At 42.8% G+C, this 18,647-nt stretch overlaps 1 protein-coding gene across 17 annotated transcripts in view; it reads right to left on the bottom strand.

Moving 5' to 3' along the window:
* Positions 1-1,491: 1,491 nt before the first annotated feature.
* The window catches only part of LOC309696882 (ERC protein 2), a 162,488-nt gene continuing 145,332 nt past the window's right edge, over positions 1,492-18,647 (bottom strand). For 15 of the 17 annotated variants that reach the window (XR_014273688.1, XR_014273689.1, XM_082518367.1 and 12 more), the window contains one exon: positions 1,492-2,775. The gene's annotated coding sequence lies outside the window, so the exon portion shown is untranslated. Of the gene's footprint in view, positions 2,776-3,184; positions 3,280-10,573; positions 10,614-18,647 lie in introns of those variants that run through there. The other 2 variants (XR_014273690.1, XM_082518379.1) reach the window with 2 other exon arrangements.

Here is an 18,647-nt window from a genome sequence, read left to right as displayed (position 1 = left end):
ACAAGCGTCTCTATTACCTAAAACAAACTTATAAAGCACCCGAGGCTATTACCCTATCCATACCAGAGCAGCGTTTGGATTTTCACTGGCAGCAGATCGAGTTACCACTCAGTAAAATCAAGACAAGCAGGTCCATATCATGTGCTTATACAGGCTGCTCTCATCACCTAAGTGGCCGTGAGCATTACAGTCATTAGAAATAGCTCCCAGGCATAATAATTATTATTTTATGGTACGTTATCTCAAAACATGCTGCAGGAATCTGTCAGCTTATAGTTCGATATTTTTCACGGAGTACAGTCTGAGCGTAAAGTGTTCAATCCTTTTAATGTGTCACACTGTAGATTACTCAGTATGTACACAATGAGGCCATTCAAGGGTGAAAGACGTGTAGTTTTCAATTGCGATGGACAGAAGCTGGTTTGAGGAAACAGAGAGAGGATAACAGTCAGTGAAAGAAACAATGCTAAAATTAATGCAGGGAGACAGTCACCTGTACATCTGGCTGTGGACCAAAATAAAGACTTGCTTTTAACTGATAGGGGAGATGATTACACTGATGTAGTTGCCTTAATTAAGTGCCATCAATCTCGCAGGTCTGCTGCCTTTCCTTTACATTATGTGATGGAAAATGCCTGATTTGGCTCCCAGCTAACTTTTTTTGTGACGTTTTTTACAGCACTTGGACAAAATCCAAGTGTAAGCTGTATTTTCTTTCAAATGAGCTACTTAGTACGATGCAAAGCTATATTTTTACATGTTTTATACGTGGCGGTGCAGTGGTTACCACTGTTCCCTGGTAGATGAAGGTTGTGTGTTTGAACGGTCTGAGTCCTTTCTTGCAGTGATGGACTTCAGAGCTGTTGCCCTGTTTGGACCAGTGAGAGCTGCCATACAGATTCCAGTCCCATAGTCACCACGTGATCTAACAGTAGCCATCAAGTTTTAACACCACACACTGTGTAACTGAAAGCTGAATCTTATTATATATTGAGACTTAATATTAACAATGCTTATCTTTGCCAGACAGGTTTTTGGCTGTTTTCACACAGTGTAGGACTGTAATAGTGTTGTGTCCTCATAGCTGTGACAGCATTGAGTCCTGGGCATTTTGGCTCACAGCGTTACCATGTTGAATGCTGGAGACTTCTGACTGTGTCAGAGAACACTTTAAAACATCCTTAGCCACCCCCACCACTACCCAGCACCACCATGCCTCACTACCCCTACCTCCCCACAAGTCCCCCTAGGATAAAAAAGGGCAACATCTGGCTGAGTTTATGAGGGAGAGAGAGAGAATTGGTCGACCATGAAAACCGAAAAAAAGGAAAAAAAAATCTTTCTCGGGCAGTGCAAGAAACTATTGTTGTAGATGCCATTAGTGGGGGGGCAACTTTAAACTTGTGAAAAATACTCGTCGTTGCACTCACATTTATCAGCAACCCCAGCATCAGTGCTCACGCTGCGGTCTCCCTGATGAAGCACGCACAGTTTGCACAGTTCTTGTGAAACCAATATTTTATTCAAACAACAGAAACAGGCTGATCACTGCAAACCACTGTGGAAGAAGTCAAGGGCGACTGCTGTTACCCCCAAACGTTCATATCATCACATGAAGACAGTGTAGCACAAAACCACACACACGCGCACGCACACACACACTACAAAAACTGTACATATTAGGTAACAACCAAATGAAAACACCACTATGCTGCTAAATTAAACTGCAATTGTACATTGTCATCACATCAGGTCAAGCTCCAGTACAGTGAAAAAAAGTATTAATGCAAGACACTTGATTATAATCAGATTAGTCACTCAGATTCACAGATCAGTAGACAGTAACATAATACACCACTCGTTGAAATCAGAACAATAAGTCACATGAATCTGTGATATTTAAAAAAGAAGAAGAAAAGTGGCACTCAAATAGTTTCAGCTGTAGAAAATCAAACAGAACATGAAAGTGGTTCATTAAACAATGACGGGGAGGCAAGGCGAACACAAGGAGAAATGTATGCAGACTTTTCTTATAATAAGTTGGCTGCTTTGAGGTCAGCTGTGTTTTCCTCCCAGTTAACTAAGGACCCTATTCTTGGAAAAGAAGGAAGCTAATCATCAAACATTTTGTGGTGATCTCTCTGCAGGAAATGGGAGATGGGCAAGGGTGGTTTTACAAAGCACTCAGTTGCAGTGTCATTTCAGTGATGTATCTCAGCAGATATCTCCTTTGGCACAATACATTGAGAAGGTCTCTGTGGATTATGGATTACAAGGTCCGTGTTGTCATATTTACACAAGTCTGATATTTAGCTGCAAACGTGAATACTTTTCGTGCTACCATAAAAGAGTCTAGAGCTGGCATGAGTTCCTCTGGCTCAGCTCGGCCGCACTCATAGTCAACAGTCGTTTGGGGGACGGTTGATGAGAAGCCAGGACTCTGTAGCACCACGGTACTGTAAAATAAATCCAGCTTCCAACTGAAGAAAGCTGGAGAAATGAAGGCAGTGGACCGCTTGCCACACTCATGCCAGATGTTCTGATGAGGTGCACACACAGTGTTCCCAGGTCTTCTGTGGGCCACTGCATACCAGTTGCTAGAATAACTCATTTCTGCCCATCTGAAAACTTCACCAGAATCCAAGTGCAATGGTGGGTGCTTGAGTGTGCATTTATATCTGTGTTTAATCAGGTCTGGTGGTCTCGATGGTGAAGGATATATGAGCCGGTGTATCTGTGTTCTTGTAGCTGATGCCTGGTATCTGATTCCACGAGCTGTGAGAAGAAACATTGAGAACAAAGTGAGTAAAACATGTAAAATGCAAAGAATACGACAAACAAAACAAACAAAAGCTAAACTCTCTGTGTCACATAGGTGTGTGAAAATGCATTTTCTAGTCGGTGACGTTAGGTTGTTTTTAATTTCTACGGTGATCTCCAAAGAGATCACGTTGCTGGACAAACAGACCGCAGACAATAGTCCAGTGTGGACATTTCGTGTTTTTTACGCTATAGCTTGACCATTTTCTTCCTGTAACTGTCTGGCAAGTCTCCAGAGCTCCTTAAGAATTCCCTAAATGCAGCTGGCAGCAACTCAAACATCAAGTGCTCATTAATAAAAAGAAAAAACCCCTATTGGAATGTGTCTGTTACTCGGGCCGCACAGCAGTCAGTAACAACTCACTTCTTTCCTGAGGGCTGTGAAACAATGATGTATGTCTGGTACGCTGGGGGCGCCTCATTGGCTGAGCAAACAGGCCCGAAAATAACCACCAATCACTGAAGACATTATCATCAGTCATCAGGGAGGCATAGTGAAGGAACTTCAAGACAAACTTAGACATATGCACAGGTAAATACATAAAGATCCCAAAACACTTAAGTTGCAATTAATGGTAATTAACTGTCGCATCCTGGGTTGGTGTATGCTGCGTATGAAGAGAAATGTCAAATTACAAGTAATTGTTCCAGATTTGCTGGGCAGCTCACACTTTTTCTGCCTCACTGTGATTGGCTGCTCAGCAAAAAAAAAAAAAAAAAGGACCATCCATTACAGGCAGAAGTAAATAAACAGGAATAGCAATTAAAGTGAAATCATTTGTTATGCAATGCAGGGTGTGTATGTGAGCATGTGTACACGTAGCTGTTCTTGGATGTAAGTTTTACCAAATAAATATGTGCATGTGTGTGTATGTGAGAATTTGCCTAGGTGGGTTCGAGGCCATTCTCAGGTTTCTTTGCACTTAAATTAATGATTTGGAGGCCCAAGAATCAACAAATATGGCCCCCGGCAGGGCATAACGGAGCGCACGACCTGCCCGTGGATGTGTTTGAAGACTGCTCCTCTTTCTTCTCTGTCAGCACCTCACTACCTCCAGACAACAGACGCATTCACTACACAAACTCACATGCGACGCCTGCGTTCATGCTGTTAATGAGGAAGTGTGTTGCTATGTGGTCATGAATGTGTGTATGCTTATCGACCTGTGATTATTTAACATGTCAGCATGTTGTGACAGAGTGTTAAAATCATACGAAACTTTTTGTTCCTTATTTGAAGTGTTGCCTTTGTGGTCACGACTTCTTCATTTCTTTTTTTTGCAGCTTTATGAATGTGATAAAGCAAAGCATATTGTGTCAGACAGGACCACGCGTGGGATAATTGAGTGAGCTCAGATGGCTCTGACAGGGCGCTTAAAGCCTTTTGTGCCAAAAGGACAAAGTTTCTTTTTTTACAGCTAAATCCACCCAAAGAAAAGTCACCTGCGTGTTCACTGCATTTCAGCTTAGTGAGGTAGTAACTGTCACCGAGTCTATAGTTGCTCTTTATATGCCCCTTAAATTACTTGTTCCAGCAGATGTTCTTCCATTGCTTGAATGATGTGTAACAGAAACAACTTGCAGATATTTCCTTATGCAGTAATGCAAAAAAAGGAAAAAAAGCAGGATGAGCTGAGAATTTGATGTTTGCCAGAAAGTGGCAAAGACATGTGCAGGAAGAGAAAATGGTTTTGTGTAACGGTCTGGCAAAATGAAAACGGTAAAAGTGTTGGAATGTGATAAACTGCAGAATAATATGCAAACACTGACCCGAATCTTCAAAGAGCAACTACTGATAACCAAACGTTAACAACTCATCCAACACATCCGATTCCCTGCCATCATTACTAGGAGGAAAAAATGAAAGTACTAATACTAAACATGAATTTGCTTTATAAAGGTCTCAAACTCCAAACAGCCATTCCTTGTCCCCATGTAACTTTCATCCCCACCCCTCCACTCCTGGCTTCCTTGACGATGGGTACGTGTGTGTAAATGATTAGTACCAAAATTAGCAACATCTGATGTTTATTTCAGGTTAAGGAGGTAAGTAAATAAATAAATGAATGAATGACTAAATACACCGCCTGTTTTTATAGAAACATTGTGTAGAAATGATTCAGGAGGCGGATATTCTGCTTTGTTATCTACTAGTCCGTCATGAGGACTGGATATGAATCCCAGAGTCTGAATGCAAGCGGCTGAACTCCTTCTTGTCTTTAAGTGCTACTTATATAAACTTGTTGTTAAATGGATCCTTGCAGAGGTTTGGACCACCAGTGTTAGAGTGCTGCTCTTTCACTTGGAATTACCCCTGTGGTTGGTGTCCTATCACTCCTGAGAAAAAAGAAACACACTAAATTCAATTACCAGTACAAAGACCCCCCCAGCTCAGTCTACAGAGAGGGGAGACATAAAGCAAGTCAGTTGGTTGTATGATGATGAAGCTATTTAGGGTGAAATACAAGCATAGTGGGTGGGGATTTTCTTCCTGTCTTAATAGTCATGAGGAAATCTGTAAATCCTGACATAGTATGTGACCATTCATGTCTTGAAACTGCTGCCAGGAAATCTCTTATCATATATCAGAGCCTTGCACTAGTGGTGACTAGATATGCTCCATGATGGTAAAAACAAACAAACAAAAAAGAAAGAAAGGTCCGATCCCAGGAAATGCTTAAGGTGCAAAAAGTGAAACTGTAAAGTGGGGGAGTCTGAAAGCACCAATCTGATGTCACACAATGCTGTGAACCAAAAGCACTAAAAAAGGAGGAAAAAATAAAGCAAACGATTGAGATCACATGGCCATCCCATCATCCTAGAACCGTAGCCTTTTCAAATGTGGTCAGGAAGAGAAAGTATCTCCTCTCAACAATTGCTTCAAGAGCTTGCTCCTTCTTCCCTCGACCCCCCCTTCTTTCTTTCTTTCTTTCTTTCTTTCTTTCTTTCTTTCTTTCTTTCTTTCTTTCTTTCTTTTCTCTGCCTGACTTTTACAACTTCCTCCTGGTTGGGCTGCAGCTCTAACCCAAACAAAACTCCATTTTTTAGTTATTGGCCCTCATGGCATGTAATGGAGAATCAAGCTAATTATCCCTACAGCTGTTTTCACTTGCTTTTTATGTAAGCAATACCTGGCTGATGCAGAGAGCAACAGTGAGGCCCTTCTTAGCGCTCCAGGCCTCCAGGCCGGCTGGAATTAGAGAGCAAAATGCCAGGTTTCCCTCCCCCGATACTGCCTGTGTGTACCCCTGAACCCATCTCCCAGCACACATCCCAGTCTAACTCAGCCAGACACAGTCCCCCACACATCCAAAGCTTCTGCGTCCACTCCCTATTACATCTCTCTCTCGCTTTGATGTTTAACAAAGCTGCTCTTCAACAGCTTAGATGGATCTGTGTGACAAGTGTTCATTTTCTTCCACTGATGGTCTCTGGCAATTAACGGAGGAGGAGAGCCAGGGTGTGGCTTGGGTTAAATTGGAACCATCTCCTGCTGTCACAGGACTGAGAGACAGGGTGAGTGCACAAAAAAAAGATGGAGGGAAAGAGAGACACAAGGGTAAATGCAGGGAGTGGGAGAGAGGGGGGTAAAGAGTAAAAGAAAACAATCCCTCACAGGCTAATTACATAATTTCCTTCATCTGAGCAAACACATGCTGGGTGAAAGCAAGTGTGAGCAAGCCCCACAGATGCCAGGCCAAGAGGTGCAGAGCAGACCCACTAACAGTCTCTAGCAATGGGCGGCTTGTGCCACAAAGGCGCTCGGCCAGATCTCAGAGGCGTCTGCGGAGTTTGTAGCTTTTGTGGGAGTCGTATCCACAACCTTAGTATCGATCCTCCCTTCCCCGGCAATCTCAGGGCAAAGTGACTCAGTGCAGATAAACAATTGCTGGTGTACTGTTTCCTTCATAACAGTCCATTCCTCACTTCAGCCAGAAATCTGTTCAGTACAAACACCACTAGGTGGAGTTGACTGTTGTTGAAAAAAATATATCTCATGTATCAAACTCATTAAAGTCCCATGGAGAGGCAGCGTGCATCTGTAAGTGAGTCGGACAGCGTGTATGCCTCACATGTGCTTTTTCTGAACTTTCCTCTTGCTCAAACACCGCTTCGCTTGCTTGCTCCGGCTGTTTGCGTCTTTTCAAATTGAGATCAGGTTGAAATAAGCACAGGCAAAGAGAGAGAAGGAGAACATAGTAGCAATTTCAAGACTTCTATCATTTCAGCAGAAATTACAGTTAAAACTATGCCAGCTCCAGAACGTAAAAGAGCAGTCCTCCCCTCCAACTCTCTCCCTCCCTTTATGTTTTTCTGTCTCTAATCCGGTAAGGAATGATGGAAGGCTCTGTGTGGAATGGTGGTGAGTTGGGTTCAGCCAAGGTGTGCCAGCGTACTAAAGATACGGGTAGAATCTGCAGGAGCTGTTCCTAATGCGAAGGTTGTTTTGACATATTCACACACAGACAAGTATGCAGGCATTCTTGCATTAAAAAGAGCAGCACATGCTGCAAAAGGGTTACCGGTGGGACTTGCTAACATATTCATCAATCATTTAAAAAGCCCTACAGTAAAAAAGAAACTATGTACATAAAACAGCGCATTATGTTCATGCAAGTTCAAAAAACAGGTTTGTGCAACAACAGTAAGAACTGGATGGGATTCTATCTCTCAGCTCCTAGTCTTTTTGATCTCTAACTAATCTCTGAGCTTTTCCCCTATGATTCATCCTCCTGCCCTCTCCTCTCTAAGCACAGTGTGAGTGGCAGTGTTTATGTTAGTGTGAGAAATGTGTGAGTTCTACTGTGGGCCAGCTGCATGGTTGTCAAACTCTGTGTATGCAACCCACTACTGTACCTGCTTTCATACTGAGGCTAGTGCGCGAAAGCTACTTCCGTCTCATAACAACACCTTGACCCGGAGCTTGACCTTGACATGGAGCAGAGGCGGGCCATCAGAACCAGGGCCTAAGAGGCCTGAACATGCCTGCATCTTGAAAGCAGCACAGGCCCAGCCAGGCAGGGGAGACGAGTGAAACCTGAGCCCACATTAAAGAATCTGCATCAGGTAGGAGATCAGGAGAGGCCTCCATGATCTCAGTGTTTGCAGGGGTCTGGGCCTCTGAAGCCCTATCTCACCTCCATCTGGAAAGAGAATCTGAGGGTAGCCTGATGGTCCGATAATAGGCCATGCCGACTGACACGGTAACAGCCTCTCACCCCCATTTGCAAAAAAACCAAAGTGGATGCAAGTCTAGTTGTAGTGCTCACTCATGCTGGTGTGAGAGGGAGGCAGAGAGCTTGGTGTGGGGGTCCGGGAAGGAGGAGGGTGGGATGGCGGTAGGTGCATGGTGGCATTGAGGTAAATTGAAAATGCATGCAGTTTACAGAGACAAGTCTAGAGTTTAATGGTTTGTTTCTTTTAGTCTTTGTAAAATGGAAGACACAGGTTTGCCTTAAATTAGGGCTACGTAGCTACAGCTGTATCAGTAACTATGCATGGCTGTGTGTGTGGAACAGAGGCTACTGGTGGTCCCACGTACCAGGCTTAAAACACGTGGGGCTTTTCAGGCACCGAGGCTGTGGGACGCTCTGCCGTTGTCTTTACGCTGACTCTACTGACTCCTTTAAAAAGCAGCTGAAGACATTTTTATACAAACGGGCTTTTAATTAATTTTAACTTGGACGGCTGATCTTATTGTGAAGCACTTTGTGATTTTTATCTGTGAAATGTGCTATATAAATACATTTTACTTACTTACTTACAGTTGCATTTTTAGGTTCAACCCACTCAAATGCAACCAGAAAAAACACGTATGACTTTATGTGGTAATTATCGTATTTTATAAGGCAGGAGAGAGAAAGTGGGCTGGTGTCAAGACCTTTGCCTGCAAGATGGAAAAGAAGGAAGAGAAACAGTGAAAGCCCTGCTCTGCACATAAAGCAATAATAGTGTGCTATTTCCCTTCCATCATTATCACTTCATTTCCTTATTTGCATTTGTGATGACACACGGTACAGGAATAATGCTGCGTTTATTTACGTAGTTTTCTAGGGTGCTGCGAATGCTCCACCCTCCTCTTGATGTCTTCTCAAGATGACATCAACTCCACTGACCCATCAGTTTTCACTCCTGACCCAGCTAGTTGCTTCCTCTCTTTAACTGCCCATAGAGTCACTGTTTCTCCATATGTTCTTTATGGCCCACAGTTCAGTCTAGTTTCTGCTCTTAACTTGCCCTCACACCAGGTCGGACATGACAGAAGATGGTTGACCACACGAAATATTTTATACATCTTCACCAGGTGGAACATGCATGAATAATAAATGGCGGATTATCACTCTTCGTCTGTGACAAAGCAAAAAGGTTTTGAACATTTCCACCTAATTCTAAATTCTGTGTGTAGATGTGTGGCTGGACAGAGAGACAAAAGAAATGAGGGTTTGGATTTAAAATGGTTTGGTCAGATCTACTTAGGGTCACTGACATCAGCTCAATAAGTAAATATGATCCCTGAGATCACAATGTGCTCTTAGGGAATACCAGGCTTACCTTAATGGAGGGCTGCGTATCTGCACCTGCATGTAGATCTGGGTTTGTGTGTGTCTGTGTACATAAATCTGCAGCTGTGTGTGTGTGTGTGTGGAACAGTTGTGTAAACAAAATCCGATCATAATGTCTATTCAGGAGCTGTTTGAGGTAGACAAGTTCACATGGATGTGATTTGTGTTGAACGAGTGTTAGAACCTTTTCGTCTGGTGATGAAAACTGCTCATTTTCCCCCCGTGTGGGCGAGCGCGTAACTGATTCTGTTTGGTGATTCACTCTCTGTTTAATAGGCGTGTGCATTTTTCTCACAAACCACGGTTTTGCCTGCTTCACTCGTGAACATTCAAATGGAAAAAGTGCAAAAACAAGTTTAAACCAGAGTGACAAAGTCGAGGCTAATGTCAAGTGGACTGAGTGCCTTTGTGCTAGCACAGCTGCATTGTAGTACTTAATACCAGGTTAAGTCCAGTCTCAGGAAGAACCAATCATGACTCTGTTCCTGAGGTCAGTATAGCCCCAGGACACTACAGACACATAGGATACATACTAGGGATAAACAAGGAGGCTTTCTCAAAGCTTGGTGGTCTGCTAGCAATCTCCACAGCGTGACCTCTGTGTCAGTGTGTGAAGGGAAAGAGTGAAGGTAATAAAAAATAAGATGATTTTTCAAGCTGCTAATTCTGTGCACATTTAATAATAATATAGTTTTGATAGAGATCATAATAACACATTAATCTCAATTTATACTACTTCCTATCTAGAATGATACCAGTATTAAATATGAATATCAGCAGGGGAGTGGTTTTAGTTTTAGTTGCGTTTGTGTGTATAGGTGCAGTTAGACTAAACGAAGGGGTCTCACAGCCAGAGAGGACAATTTGGAAAAAGGAGCAAAGTTTGATGGGAAAAAGGTGAGGGACACGGTTTTGGTCAGGAGTACTTTGCAGCCTGAGAGTGGAGTAAAAAGGTGGGGTAACTGCTAGTAAGACAGAGAGAGGGTGTCAGTGAAACAGACTATAGGGGCCCCTGGCAGGAGACCAGAAACAAACACATTAAGGTGATAAACAGTTATCTGAGCCAGTTATGGTTCCACAGACTCTTTGAACTATAAAATGCCTGCAAACCCCCGAAACACTTTTTAGGGGGTTTTACACTATGACTTAAAAAAACGCAGATAATACTTTTTCAGCCATCTTGAACCTTTAACGACCTTTTGGAGCACTCTGTACGACGATGTGGGAGCCCTGCCAGGGAAACGTAAAGGGAGTTACAGCAGATCATAAATAAGCATCGTAGAACGTGACAGGTTTGGCTCCGTGCATAGATAGAGAGTAAATAATCCTCATTTGTTCTGACATAACGACTCACAGTTTCATGATATTTACTGCTGAAAACACCCTGTACCCATTAAATAAGCGCTGATAGAGCCATCGACACTGACAGTGCTAACGTTTAGCCGTGCTGTGGGATTCATGCAACAGGTTATAATGCACTGGCTAGAAAATACTTATTTTTGTTTTATTAGCCAAGAAAGATATGGAGTGGAACTGGGACTGTAATGTATGTAAACCTGTTCTCATTCTCTCTATGAAACTCTGTGATGTGGAAATATTGATGCGCCGGCTATGTTAGGGACCACTTTTCATTTTGGCTCCTCCAACTCAGATAACCAAACTCATGACGTGATTTCCCAAAAATCTTATTGATATCGGGACCGGAAAATAAAAGTTGCTGATAGTTCACACTAAATGAAAAAAGTGATTTAGTAAAGTGTGTGCAGAGTTCCCATAACTCTTCAAATTCGCTATGCGAAATGTCGGTAAATGCGGCTTTGTGTAGTTTTGTGTGTGTGTGAAGTCGGTCCATTTTGCCTGGGCTGTGCTGGGAATAGTATCGGCTTAAAGCTGAAAGAATTCGGGCCTCCCAAGCAAGGTCATGTGCTGATGTTTAGTAGGAGCTTTCTCAGGTCACAGACTGTGACTTTCAACCATCACTCACTTTACCCCACATCTTTGAGTAGTTCTGTTTAAATGGCATATCTGACATATCTCCGCCAGTCGGCTGTAATGACAGGTGACAGCTGTCTCACTCCACTTACCTTGTTAAAGGAAAAGTCAACCCAAATACTAGCTAGACTTTGACATTGGATAGTAGATTTGGTGTCCTGTGGCATAACTCAAGGTGGGGCAACTTGGAAAATATTTGTAACATAAACCTAGATGTCAGGATGAAAAAAGAAAAGAAAAGCAAAGCAAAAAAACAGAGATGTGAGTCGTTGGTTTTGGACTGCCTCTTGCTCTTTATTTCCCTTAGCCCTAAACACTTGGGGCTAAAAATATAAGTTGATATTAAAGCAGTTGGACACTCAAAACCTTGAAAGATAGGTTCCCATTCCCCCCCAGATTCCAAATACTCAAGTCCATATAAACACTGAAACAAATTTTGCAAACTAATCATGCATCCTGTTTTGTCTGGCTGATGTAAGTGATTCTACACCCCTCCCCATCTCGTGGTGAAGGGAATTCCAAATTTGGCTGAAGACAATATGAGGATTTAAAAGTCTAAGTTATAATAATGAAACAGGTATGTGCCATGCATCTGTAACTCAAAATTCACTCTCTGTTTATCCAGACACTGCTGGTAAGCTACTGTGAAGCGACAGTGAAAAGAGAGGACTGTGTACTTTATGCCAGCGGTCCCCAACCCCCGGGCCTCGGTCGTTTGGTACCGGAGTTGAGGCTCAGGTGTGAAATGTGTGGTTTTCAGGGTTTTTATCGGTTTTCAGCGTTATTTTGTTATCGTTTTTATCGTTAACTCGGTTTTCCTGGGTCTTTTCAGGTGTGTTTTTTTGGTACCGGTACTAGTTTTATTGTGTTGTATTTATCCGCGACACCTTAAAGGCCGGTCCATGAAAATAATGTCGGGCATAAACCGGTCCGTGGCGCAAAAAAGGTTGGAGACCGCTGCTTCATGCTATCTTAACCACTTCACCATTTGAAACTGCTCCTCATACTAGTTTTAATCCAAACTTCCAAATGAAATTCTGCACAGAACAAGGTCTGTGGATGTTGTCCCATCAGCAACCCCCTTGGACTGAAAAATGAAAGAAGCAAAAGAGCTCTGCAATAGACTCTTCCAGTGGGTACTTCGCCTTTCGCCCTATGACAGCTGGGATAAGCTCCAGTCTCCAAGCAACCCTGAATTGGATAAGCAGGAAAAATGGATTGATTGATGTTTAATATAAGCTCCAGAATATTTAAATGTATATCTACACTTTAAGAATGTGCATCTTGAGTAAGATGCAATAGCTATCTAGGATGACGTTTGCATGCTTACACATGCCAGCTGAGTTGTAAATGTGCCCGGTGGTGGTTAAGTAAACAGGCTTGCTCCCTGAGGTGCCCTGGTGCTGTATGTCTTGGCATCATTTCTGCTACATACTGTAAGGTCTGCATCATAATTCTGATTTCTACTCTTCTGCTCTAAGAGCAATTCTGTCACCATCTCTTTTACTTTCGTTATTTGGATCCTAGCCTCCATATTTAAGGTTAACACAATAAATTAGCATGAGGTGCATTACAGATATGTTTGACTGCTATTACACATATGTGTAATGTTTCTGTTATGTGCACAGTGTTTTTCAGAGATAATTACATTGTGTCTCTCTCCACCTGGGCTCTGACACATGTTCAACAGCTCAGCCAGACACGCCTAAGCACCTGTGTGAAATAACACGCTAAAGTCAGACTCTCAGAGTCACTGAGAGAACGAGCGAGAGGGTGTGAAAGACTTAATGCTTCCCCTGTCTCTGTTGTTAGGCTTACAAAGAGTCATTTTCAAGTGCAATGTGTCATTTGTCACATTCATGAATGCTGTTTCTTCCTACAAGTGTGGGAACAGTGCTAGAGGACAATGAGCTGCATTCAAGCCCAGATTAATTCCACATCAGCTTCTTCACAGCTTGTCTTTAGGAACAGCTTCAGCGAAGGACTTTTTGACACTGGCTGAGAATCAGCTTTTTTTTACCCATCTCTGATTATTTTGACACTGAATGACACAGTTTGACTTTTGTTAAAAACCTTTGTTTCGAAGGCTTAGACACTTTTGAACTTTTCTCCAGTTAATTATAAAAAAAGATGAAACATCCTAGTTTATGTTGGTTCACACCATAGATATTGAATTCCTGGAGCTTTGCTGCACTACAGTACAGTATGATATGTCCCGTGACAATGAAAGTTGGCTGTATAAATAATAAACACAAAATGATATTTTGCTTTTTAGATATTGTTGCTTTTGGAGTCGGTTTAAACCTGATTGGCTGCAGGTTTTAACGTAGCTTAAGTTTTTTCTCTCTTGTACTTAGGAGGAGTAGAGTCTTAAAAATGCTGGAGGGTAAACTTTTGACACTGCACTAAATATTTCCCAGAAAATTCACTTCAGTTCAACATTTATGTACACTTGTACACAAGTACAGTCATTGCATATGTAAAAAGCAGCAAATAACACAGACAGTTTAAGAGCTAGAGAACAAGAGAGAGACAGAGACAGAAACATGGCGTGACGTTTAAGAAAAGGGTGTAATAACAGTGGTTAAGGCTTGCTCTTTCATTGAGTAAATCTGGCCTGGGCTATTTCACACTGCAGGAATCTCCTGTTGACTACATCAAAGGCTCGCTCAGAGATGGGCTTGTAGAGAGCAGAAGGAACAGGTGACAGCTCCACACATAAAGGCATTTTACACATTCACATGCAAACCCTCTACTACCAACAACACGCTCACATATTTGAATGAACACACAGTAAGATCAAAAATGTAGTGAGTGACAGCTCCTTTTGTGTCCAGATGAGCCTGGGGGAAGTCTATTTGAAGAACCAGGAGAAGACCATAGATCTATCATCTGTGCTTCAAAAACCACTCAGAGACAGTCGATTCATACACTCAAATACACACTTCAGGTATGCAACAGGTATGACAAAGTACATTCAGACATTACAAGTATGAACGTGACATGTACCATATGAGTAAAACACTGATGAGACTAACACATGTACAGTGAACATCAAGCTACGAATGGTATAGGAAGCATGCAGATTTCAAGTGAAGCCTCGTGATAGATAGATCCAATATAGAGTGGCCCACCTCCAGAGGGCTGAACATAAGGCTATGTCATCACGGGCCCTCTCCATACCTTCCATCACTTTTCACTCCCTCCTATAAACAGAAGGATGGGGGAATTCTGTAATTCCCACACACCAGGACACACAAACACACTTGGAAGAAAAACACACAGTTGTGTGTGCACGGTTATACTCATTTACTTGCAGCAGAATCTAGGCACGCACACAAAAGCACACAGACATACACACAATAACATTTTCACAAAGAGAAATTAATCCCGGGTGGTCTCAGGAGCAACATTGTTTCCATTTGAGAAAGCTCTGATTTTGAAATCACCCAATCCACTTAAAATCAGGTTCAAAATCTATTAGTATATACATATATATGTGTATATATATATACACATGTGACCATTCAGTATTTTTATATGAGATAAAATAAAGGGAAATACGTGTGCATGGTACAGCACAGAGGCAGAGCATATGACTGCTGGTATTCGTCTCCCTTTTTCATTCAGTCCCCATCCATATCGCGCTGGGATGCTGAATGTTTAACATGGGAAGGTCCCACCTTAAACAGGCCATTATGGCCAATAGCTTTGACTGTTTTCATAGAATATGAGAAGATTACACAGCACTATGACGGCCAATTACGTCCTTCAGTAAAACATAGCTCTGTACCAACAACTCTCTAATGATGATGACTTAAACGTTTTCACCAATAGACCCCTTTCAGCTGCCCGGGCAATCACACACACACATACTGCACTGCTATAGTTAAGCGCGTTCACACACACACTTAGAGATGTGGGCTGAGTCAAATTGAATCCTTGTGTTACGCATATAGAGCATCCCGCTACATCACAAAAGGCTGCTGTGTGCCAACTTTGCAATCAGATCAAGGATTGCTTGTGTTAGAGTTGTGAAGAAAAAGAAATACAGACTAATATTGCTATATTGGCCAGTCTCCAGTATTCTCTTCTTCAGTTAGTCGCTGTAATGAATATCAAGTAGGTAGTGCAGTCCCAGAATGGCTAGCATCCTATCTAAAGCTAGAACAAGGTTTCTGTGCTCTCTCTTCTGAACGTGTCGTGAAACATGTAAAAGCTTTGGTGGAGCTTGTTTCTTTAAGCACTGCAGGGGTCAAAAAATATAAGCCGCTCGTGTCATGCAAGCTCAACAAAAAGCTTTATTTTTGTATCATTCTGTAGCTAAGCTATAAAGTCTCAAGCACATACCAAAAAACCTATACATGCATTTTTCTCCTTGTTGCGCTACTATAACGCTCTCTTTACTGGTCAATGTATAAAGGCCATGGTGAACTAATGTTGCTGCCAGAGGGATAAAAAGAATGAATTTTTCAAATCCCTGTTTTGGCTACCACATAGTAACATAATTGACAGCAAATTTAAACTTCCAGTTTATAAGGTCCTACATAGCCCTGCTGTTCCATAATACCTGTCTGACTTCACTTAGTATGAAGTGCTAAGTGTTCTGGCTCCGTTCTTCTGAGACTAACAGTTCTGAGAGTCAAAGCAAACGCTGCTGGAGCAGGACTCAGCTTTTTTGGCTCCAGCTGCTGGAATACCTTGCCAGATGTATTAGATGTTTTCCAACCTTACCTGTGTTTGAAAAAAACTCTTTTTCCCATCAAATCACACCGATCTACTTAAATGACACATACTGTGTCTGCACAGGTATCTGCTGTAGTCTTGTGTTGTTTTATTTGAATCTACTCAGGAATGAAGTTTGCTGTGCTTTGTTCTTGAAGTGTGAACTTTCCTCGCACATCTTCTCAACATCCTTTCTCCATCACCGTACCCACTCAAACCTATGTCACCTCTGACCCCGGTCCAATTCACTACTGTCATTATGCAATTAACACCAATTAAGTCATTTGGCTGTAAGAATGTGTGTGTGTGTGTGTGTGTGTGTATCTGCATCTATGTGCATGCTTGTGTGCATAAGTGTGTTAAGTATGTGAATGTGTATGTGCACATGATAGGGCAATTAGAGCAGCACAAGGGAGCCTTTTGGAAGCGGAGAGCACTGCAATCAACCAATCAGCCTTCAGATGGCTTTGACATGAAAAGAGAGCATGGCCTCTGCTAACCCTGGGGGTCAGCCCCAATTTACTCTATTTACCCACTCAGGAATGACTCTCTGTGTGTGAAGGAGACACAGACAGGGCGGGAGAGGGAATGATGAATAGGTATGGAAACGTCTAAGTGACTAGAAGCAAGATAGAAAGGGGGAGAAAGGAAGAGAGGGGAGCAGTAGAAGGATGAGAAGCCCGGGGGTTGTTGTGCAGGTGAATTTTAAGAGAGTGGGAGGGTGTTTGAGGTGTGGTGGTTGAGTGGAGTGAAGGGGATGCGGGGAGAGGCCTTCGGTGTTTGCAGAGCTAAAAGGCCAGCAGTTGGAGGCTATTTGCTAACAATTTCCCCTTGGAAAGTGGCTCCACACACATGCACACACACACGCACATGCACACACACACTTTTTAAAGACCACATATGAGGAGTGACAACTTTACACCCAACTGTCGCTATAAAACAGCAAGGTGGTCCATGAAGACAGTAAAAAACCTTTCTGAGAATCAAATGACAAAAGTACTAATTACACATGAACAGACTGTTGGATTGTTGAAGCAATTCTTTCACGTGACTCTGTATAATTTTGGAAACTGTTCTCCAGCAATAGAGTGAACTGCCAGCAGATTGTGCTGACCCCCCCCCCCCCCCCGACAAATGTGGGAGGGAAACTCAAAGTCGGATTTATTAATGTTACCAAGATTGTTAATGACAGTAACAATCACTGTAACTGCATTGTCATATAAGTTTAGGTCTTTGAAAAGTACAGAGATGTAGTGTAATATCTTCCACGGCTGTACTTTGATTTAAATGAATGGACACGGGTATCGGCTGCTCAGGTACGAGCAAACTGTAGCGTAGTTTTGCCCTAAAGGGTCGTTGGAATATGGTAGTCGTCCAATTTTGGGGATAAAACACACACAAGCTTCTGTGTGTGTTTTCACATGGAAAAAAGTTTGTATTGATTTGATAATTACAGTGTTGTGTTTATTGTGTTTACACCCACACAGATAAACACACAACTAACTAACCCACCGATCACTCACACAGCTGTGAGGTCTAATGCCAAATCTGAGCTGCAGGGCAGTGAGTAAAGTGCAGGAGCACCAGACAGCCCTTCATCACAGCAAACAGCCTCCTGGCTACAAACTGAGGGAGGGCAGAAAAACCAGAAGCAGACAGAGAAACCTAAAGAGAAGAGAAGTAAACACAGATGCACGATCTCTCAGTGCTCCTGCTGAACAATATCACATATCTGACGGCACGCACGCAGGTTATTCTATATCTAGAGTATGTGTATCTGTATGTAGGTGTGTGAGTGTATACGTATCGGAGAAAAACTGTCCTGCTCCAGGGCTCTCAGATGTGGACTGTAATCAGGAACACATGACTCTGCTACAGGAAGTCCTCCAGCGAAGGACAGGAAGCAGGAATACAGGGACCACATCATTAGTCTCGCTAGTCTCAAAGCCCACAGCCAATAGGAGCCTTGGACATGGAGGGCATGGGCGTAGTTGCTGGTGTGTGCACAATTATGTACATGTTCTATATGTTTCTATTTGTGTGAGCGGTGCCTGCAGGCTGGTATTAATGACTTATTTGTTTACTGAGGTTGTGCGTGTTTAGTAGAGTCAGAGCAGAACTGTGGCGAGGTTGGGCATGCCGCCAAAATACCGGCATTAAATAAGTACTACCCACACACGTGCATGCGCACACACAGGCACACACAGGCACACACAGTTGCTACAGACAAATGAGAAACAAATGGTTCCTTTGTACGGTCTATACCTTGTCTCCAGGTCTCTCGGCCTCACGATGGCAGAGTGAAAATGCAGTTTCAAAAATGGTTCGCCCAAGTACCCACTACCACACATACGCACACTCACAAGCACACACCCCCCTCAAACCCCCAGCAACAGCCCTGCTGCCACATTCTCACCGCCCCTTCCTCCTCTGCTCTGCATCCCATCAGGACTAAAGAGACTAATTTCTGTCGATGGCTTACAGGTGGCCAGTGCAAGGTGAACCACATCCACTCTGCTGGCTGACACACACACACACACAAACACA

Source organism: Aulonocara stuartgranti (assembly GCF_965226115.1).
Source record: "Aulonocara stuartgranti genome assembly, chromosome: 20".
Classification (NCBI taxonomy): domain Eukaryota; kingdom Metazoa; phylum Chordata; class Actinopteri; order Cichliformes; family Cichlidae; genus Aulonocara; species Aulonocara stuartgranti.
This window is presented reverse-complemented; position numbering and strand designations above follow the sequence as displayed.